Source organism: Argiope bruennichi, chromosome 9 (genome assembly GCF_947563725.1).
Source record: "Argiope bruennichi chromosome 9, qqArgBrue1.1, whole genome shotgun sequence".
Classification (NCBI taxonomy): Eukaryota; Metazoa; Arthropoda; class Arachnida; order Araneae; family Araneidae; genus Argiope; species Argiope bruennichi.
Genome location: NC_079159.1, coordinates 52,221,521 through 52,230,223, shown reverse-complemented (window position 1 = coordinate 52,230,223; position 8,703 = coordinate 52,221,521).

Below are 8,703 nucleotides of genomic sequence, written 5' to 3'. Positions count from 1 at the left end.
AAGTTCCTCAAAGTCTTCAAGTTCAACACAGTGTAACTTGTAACTCGGCTATAAAAACTGCAGAGATGCAGCATTTCTTAAAAACATTTTACCTACAGAATATCAATTATTCATTCCAGAGTCTTTGCCTGTATGTTATTTATAATATAATATTATTTAAAATCTTGCAAATTATTTATATGCTAATTAATTTAGGAAAATAGCATTGGTATTTTGTAAAAAAATGCACAATTTATAACCGCTAAACAAATTCGGATTTAAAATCCTTATATTTGAATAAGGAGAGGGCAAGCGTTTGTATTATTGCAACAAAAATTTTATTTCCCAATATAATGAGTTTCTATCAAGAAAAACAAACAAATAGAAAAAGTGTCTTTTCAAGATACTTATAAACATAAAGAAAGAGTCTCACAAGTAGAATGAAAAGAGAACAATAATTACACTAAATATAAAGAAATAAACAGTTACAGAAAATTAATATATTTTTATTAACACGCAATTCCCTCTAAATTAGGTTTTTCTATCTTCGAAAAATAGGTTAGGTTAAAAAAAATCATTTCAAATTGTTTACTCAAATCGTACATTACTGGGAAAAAAGAAAAAAATATATAGGAATTTTAAAATTTTATACTATGTAAAGCCTTTCAAGATTCATTTTTATTGCATTTGAGTCTTGTTTTAATACCAACATGGAGACTTTTTTGGAACCAAGTACTTAATTTAAAATTGCATTAAATGGTCTAAATGATGATATCTACATTTATCATTGATGATGAACGTCCCGATCATACGGATGATGATCGGCTCGCATATATTCACCATCTATCCATCCACAAAATCAACTATCCGGTCAGGATGTATCCCCGAATAAATTAAAATGTAGCAGGACCAAGTCCATAACAGAAATGTTAAAAGAGTTGGTTTTGGAACAATCGACACGAAGCCGATATTCTGCCCAAATATAAAGTGATCAAAATGTTTCTTGGGAAATTGTGTTCTTTACCAATCATTCTACTAATCAAAATAAATTTCTACTAATTATAAAGGTTCGTGAGTGCGTGCGTGTGCGCGCGCGCACGTGTGTGTGTGTGTGTGTTATGTACGTGAACTTATAACTCAAAAATACTTTCATCTAGAGAGATGAAATTTGATATGTGATATTTATATGAAATTTGTAAATTTCTATTAAATTTTCAGCGTAATCCATTCACAGAAAATTTGTCTGTCAGTCACTCCAAATGCAAGCGAACACAACAACTAAAAATCATCACAAATTAGATTTTTAAAAAATTCATACACAGATTTAACATTTAAAGTATAGAGTGTATCAAATTTTCATCAAAGCGTGTTAGTACTATAGAGTTATTATATACTATATAAGAGTGATTACTATGGAGTTAAAGTATAGAGTGTATCAAATTTCAAAAAGAGGGTCGACGGTTTTCTAGTCTGTGTAAAAGCATGCATATAAATTCGATAACTCAAAAATCAAATAACTAAAATTAACCAAAACTAATATGCGATCTTTTTTTGATAAAAATAGTAGTACTGATCAAACTTTAGTTTTAATCAATAGACAAAACGACATCCAAAGTGCATTCTTAGATTTCTTCACTACACCACAAAGTACTAAAAAGCTCATATATGAGAGACTGTAAAACTAAAAATTCAAGCACTCACGGCGTAAGTAGCAAACTAAAATAAAACGAGCTAAATAAAGAAAATCGGATATATAGATTTCTTATCTTAAATGTAAATCTGTATTTAATTTTGAAACTAATTTGTTGAAGAGATGACCCTCTGCCTGTTTGTAATTTCAAATGCATGTAAGCGCAATTACTAAAAAAAAAAAATAATAAAAAAAAAACAATCTTAATAAATGAAATTTGGTAAATAGTTTGAGTATATCTATTATCTATTGAGTATATCAAATTTTGAGTATATCCATTATATATTGAGTATATCTATTATCTATTGAGTATATCCATTATATATTGAGTATATCTATTATCTATTGAGTATATCAAATTTTGAGTATATCTATTGAGCGTATCAAATTTTTAGTATATCTATTATCTATTGAGTATATCAAATTTTGAGTATATCTATTATCTATTGAGTATATCAAATTTTGAGTATATCTATTAAAAGGTTGAGTCGAATGATCTATAGTTTTGCATGCATTTAAATATGCTAACTCAAAAGTGTAAGAACTTATATAAAGAAATTTGGTATATAATTCTGTTGCTAAAAGTAAAAGTTAGTTACTTAATTGCAGTTCTTAGTCAATTTGAATTTTGATTAAACAATATATTTTTAACAAAAAGTGTTCAAAACGAATATTTGGGTTTTTTTTTATTATCCTACGGAGTTCAAAAATGCCCATGCGTGGGTTTTTGAAAATAAATACTGAGCACTTGTGGCTTTCACGGCCTAGTCTGAGGTTCATAATTTTCTGGGGGGGGGGGGGTAGAGGAATAGCATTTATGTTTGAGAGTATGTGAAAAAATTTCTGGGAGACTACTTCCGCTGGCTTCATACATCTTTTAGAAAGATAAAAACACGTTAATAATATTGGAAAAAACTATTTAACTTTACTTGCTACCATTTTCAGAGTCATTTTTAATAAATTGTTTATAACAACAGTTTTAATCAGTTACAATCAGTAGAAAAATTCTTCCTTATAAGTGAACTTCACAGTAAAATTTTACTCAAAACTGACGCATTTCTGAAATAATTGCTAGGAAAGCAGAAACATGTTTTAAAATTCATCAAAATTTCTCAAACGCTCCCCTTTGAAAAACCTTTAACTCACCCACCTTAATAACAAAATCCAATCTTCTTTATAATGAAATCTTACCTCAAGAGAAAACTATTTGTATACAAACTGCATTCCTTATCTTTAATGCTTCGGCATATGTGTGAAAATAAATCTTCCCTAAACGAGAGATTATATTCTTAGATCTTTTCTTGGAGCGAAGCCGAACATGCTGTAAAATCTTGGATGAAAATTCTCTTTCACTAAAGGTAACTTAATTTATGTGACCGAAAGAATAAAATCGTCTTACCTTTCGCTATTTTTCAACTAAAGCTTTGCAAAAAAAAAAAAATCCATGGTAGATTTGTTACATAATTTATGAGTCTTCGCCGGCATGAAAATTAAATTGATGCACAGAGGATAAAAAAAAAGACAATCTGTATCAAGAAATATTATCGTCTGCGTAGAAGCATAAACAATCGCTATAATAATATCTTCAAAGATTAAAGCTTTTTCTGTTTCTCAAACGATGAATCGATAAAAATTCTGTTATTTATTAATCGATTATAATGGTAAATCCTCTATAATAAATATTTTTCAGGGATAAAAGCAAGAATAAAAAATTAATTATTATTGACAGATTCGCGTCTATAAATTTAATGTTAATAAAATAATTTTACAGGATTTATTTAATTAATTTTTTTGAGTTTAGGAACTATAGTGTTATTAAAATGGAAATTGATAATTTCTTTTAAATTTTGAAAACAGGAGGTTCAAATTTGTAATATTAAATGAATGAATGCAAATTTTTCAGTAAATTCCATTTTGTTTCTCATGTGATGAATCGATCAAAATTCTGTTAATTATAAATCGATTATAGAAAGAAATTCGCTGTAATAAATATTTTTCAAAGATAGAAGTAAGAATAAAAAAATTAATTAATATTGACGAATTCGTGTCTATAAATTAAATGTTAATAACATAATTTTACAGGATTTATTTAATTGAATTTCTTGTGTTTACGAACTATAGTGAAACTAAAATGGAAATTAATAATTCTTTAATAAACGATAATAAGATAGACAGACACGAATAATTTAATTGTTAAATTTTATTAGTCAAAATCGTTGTATTTTTTAGTTATTACTTCCATATGTTGCAAATTTTGTGAAAATGTGTAATACTTAATTTGTATTTGTTGTAGTTTTGAGTTATTGCTTTCATGGACAAGCAGAGAAACGGTCAGAGAGGCATGTATTCATATTCCCCTGTATCAGACCCGGATTAGCTTGAAATGCTGGGGTTCATCCAAATTTCAAGATTGATGTTTTTATAATTTTTAAAAAAAAATCTATGTATTCCTTGTACGCGTGAAAGTAAAAAACGTTTTATAAAGTTCATTTCAAAGAATCAGAATGTTACAAGGTCAACATGGTTTCCGCGGTTCTAAGGAAAAGTTCCATTTTTGGATTGCTTTACTGCGTTTGGCAAAGGGTCATCTCTAAGAATAGCAATCATCAGTTCATCAGACTCAGAGCATTTACTTAGTTCCTCACTAAAGTTCCACATTGAGTATCACACTAAATATGTAATTAAAAATAGTAGTTATTTCTATAGATATCATTAAAATGTCTTTCATTCTTTAGCAGGAAGCACCATTGGCTGCAAAATAGTTCATATCATAATATTAAACCTAATAATAAATATGTGTTGTTTTAAAACACATAAGATAAAATTCCAATTTAAAATCAATGTTATAATTAAAGCTTCAGAAATTAAATTTATTTTTTTTATAAATAATTTATTTATTTATTTTTAAAATTCGGGACAAATAGGTGACAAAATTCGAAATAAATTAGGTTAATTCAGGACACCTGGACGTAAAATACAACTCAGCTCATCACAATATTATATAAGTCTACTTCAGATTTTGCTTCTCAGTTTAAAAATTATATTTGTTTGTGAGTTAACTAACCATAGAATTAAATATTATTTAAAACTGCCATTATTTAAAATTCTTTATCCAAATTACCAAATATTGGGTACCTATTACTACCTAGTTTACTGGCTTTCTGCCTTAATACTCGCTTTAAAGGCAACGATTGGTAATATTTATAGGTTTGGTTAAAATTTAATGCACTTATTTTTAATTTTATTTTTCTTCAAATTTATGAAAGGGAATCAATCGTTTTTTTCCCTCTCTTTCAGGCCAAAAGGAGTGAATCCTAAAATATTTATTCAATCTTTAAATGTCACACCAGATAGTTGAATAGTAAACTCTGTAAGATTTATAAATAGTGGAATTACGGGGGGAAAATAAATCTTTTTTTATTTACTTTTAGAAAACTAAAAATTAAAAACTACCACAATTAAGTATTCTCTTTATTGTTTCTTCTAAAATCTGTAAATATGGGTGCCTTAATACTCGCTTTAAAGGCAACGATTTGTAATATTTATAGGTTTGGTTAAAATTTAATGCACTTATTTTTAATTTTATTTTTCTTCAAATTTATGAAAGAGAATCAATCGTTTTTTTCCCTCTCCTTCAGGCCAAAAGGTGTGAATCCTAAAATATTTATTCAATCTTTAAATGTCACACCAGATCGATGAATAGTAAACTCTGTAAGATTTATAAATAGTGGAATTACGGGGGGAAAATAAATCTTTTTTTATTTACTTTTAGAAAATTAAAAATTAAAAACTACCACAATTAAGTATTCTCTTTATTGTTTCTTCTAAAATCTGTATATATGGGTGAAAATAGCTTATAAAAATAATTTAACAATCCTCCTGCATCGTTGCATAGAAATCCACGTTATTGAAAACCATATTCTGTTTCAACTTGTAACCAAAAAAGTTTTAGGGCGATTTCCATCACTAGATGTCGCTAAACGTCATTCTGGTTAGAAGAAATTTCTTGTTTATTTTCCTAGAGTGAGGAGGAAAAGCAAGCATGCGGTCTTACAGCAAATTGAAATGCTCTTGCTTAAATTATTTTTTCATTATTTTATTTTATATTTGACTTTAAACCTTACTGCTTTAATGAGTTAAATACTGTACAAGGAATAAGAACAATTTCAGAAAAAATAGGAGCAAACTAATCAGAAAAATGACAATAATCTATCATTTTAGATCATGGCGCATATGCAATTAAAAACTGTTATTATTATCTTTTAATTTTAAATAAACACACCTTTTCTAACTTAGAAAATGTCCTAAGATATTGGTGTGAAAATAATATCATTTAAATGAAAATATCTATTTATTTCATTCAATTGAAAAATAATCAATATTTTGTTTAATTCGCAATACAAAAATTTATAAAATTTTACTAAAACATTTTGATAATAAGTTTTGTGATTGTATTTGGTATGCAGAAATTAAAACCTGAAAATAATGTTCACGATTAATTTGAATTTCTAAAAAAAAAAAAATTAACGGTGCTATAAATTTAATAAAAATATAATAAAGTGTTTGTAAAATTATAAAAAATTATATAGTACAAATAAATTGGTACCAGATGGCCCGATATCTTGTCAGCCAAGAACATTCTCTTAGTGTTAATTCTGGATTTAATTTCACAATCTTTTGTTTATTGAACTTCAACTATCTCAAACCGGTAAGAATTCTCTAGTATCAATTACAGAAGCTTAATAGGAATTTTGAAAACATGAAACCAATTTAGTATAATAGCTTAAATCTCCACCAAAATTAATTTTAATATTAAAGCATTTTTAAATTAATTAAATAATTTTTATCTATGAGCATGCCATAATGTTTTTATTTGTTCATTTAGTTATATTAACGTCCCGTTCTAAAGCAACACTAGGGCTATTTAGGGACGGACCTCGTAATTTTGAACCGCGGTCAGATGACGAGGACGACATCTGAGCTGGCATCCCCCTCTCCACACCACACTACGCCAGCGGGAGGATGTTTGGCCTGACGGATTTAGCGTGCAACTGGGCCCCTTACACGACGGTTCTTCGGTGGAATCGGGTCTCGAACATGAAATCTGATGGCTCACGAGCCAAGACCTTACCACCATGCCACCGCGGCCCTCATAATGTTTTTATAAAGATACTTTAAATAATTATTAAACGAACTATCTCTATTGATAACTTCGTCCCCAATATCAAACCTAGTTTCAAAATTCAGATATTGTGTATGTTTTAAAAACCTTCTCTTATTTTTAAAGAATAAAAATTAGCATATCAGAGCAATTATTTTAAAATTTTAATTAATTAAAAACTGAGTGAATTTTTGTCACACTTTTTCGACAACTTTTGATAATATAATTGCACAAAAAGGAAATTTATATCATCATCTTCGGATTCAAAAACTTATCTTTTTAATGGTATCAATTTATTTGCCCTATAATTTTTTTTATATTTTAAATCAATTTTTCAGTAATATATTAAGTATATTTTGAAGCAATAATGAGTAAGTTTCATTCTTTTATAAATTTCATTATTGAAGTGAAGCGCAAATCACTTTCAATGTTGTAATTAATATTTTATTCTGGATTTTTTTTTCCATTGCTGATGATCAAAATATGAAGGTTCAGCTTGGATTTTGAAACAAATTTTAGAATAAGGCAAGCTGTTAATCAAATTTTTGAAATTTTATTTTTTTTTATGATATAAATTTAGCATTAGAATCAAGCAATGGTGAAAAAAAAATTTTAAGTGTACCCATTTTTAAACTTTGATTCTCTTTCCTGATATTTGATTGGCTATATAGAGACATGGACTAAAAATTAGGAAAATGATAGAACAATGAGTAGAAAGTAAAATTTCTAAAATAATCTGTAATGCAAGTGATACCCCGACCTAGCCAGAAGTCATGTGAGAAACTTAATGGGACCGTCCAAAAGCAACCCCCACCTAGCACGCAGGAACAAACGACTCTTGATGGCAATGAACACTTGCAAACAACAAAAAACCCTCTAGAGAAAGCGCATATTGGTACAAAAAAAAAGAATAGAAAAAATCATTATATATTAGATTGTGAAATATTAAAAATGCATAAAACACATTAATGTAAACTTTTTTTACATTAGGGGAGAACCAAAGACAAGAGCTATGACAAAAATGTCCCTAATAAAAGATTTAACGACTGGAATTTTTGAGGTCTTCGACGTCAAGAGACACCCAGTTTCTTGGCCAGCTGAGTCTGTGTTCTCGCCATATTGCGCAAGCCTTGATCACGTGATTTATAGACCCTTCTTCGGTGCCACACTGACAAGTCCAAATTTTGTTACAGAAACGACTTTGATGTGTAGAAAATACACCATGTCCATTGTATACTTGGCTAAGATAAAAAATCACCCTCAATTCGTTTAACAGAAACGTTTTTTAAATGTTGATAGATTATTCTCTCTTTGATGGAATTATTCCATCAATGATGTCAATTCTTAGTTATTAGTTTTTTAGTCGCATTTCTGAATTGGTTTTTGAATTCTTGAAAAGATCTTTATGGGTTTCTAAGAATAAAACTTCCTTGGCTAGTATATCTGCTTTCTCATTTCCAATATACCCCTGATGAGCTCTGATCCAGATCATTTCAACACCAAGTTTAGTAACTGTTTCTTTTATGTCCAATATTATTATTTTGTTTGTTTCACTAATGGAATCAAGGGCCATTAAAGCCGATTTTGAATCAAAAATTATCTTTCCCTTTTTATATTGCGTTGAACGACAAAATCCAGAGCAGTTCTGGTGGCCACCATTTATGCCTGTAAAAATGTGATGTATATATATATTAAGAAAGCTATTAAGTGCTAGTTGTACAAAATATTTAATTGAAATTTTTAGCAAATATTAATTGGTGAACCAATGTTGCACTTAGAAAAGCTTATAAAAATGTAAATTTTTGTAAAAATATTGCATTTTTATTTTTAAAATATACAACAAAATGAACAGATATTGTTAGAGAATGAATGA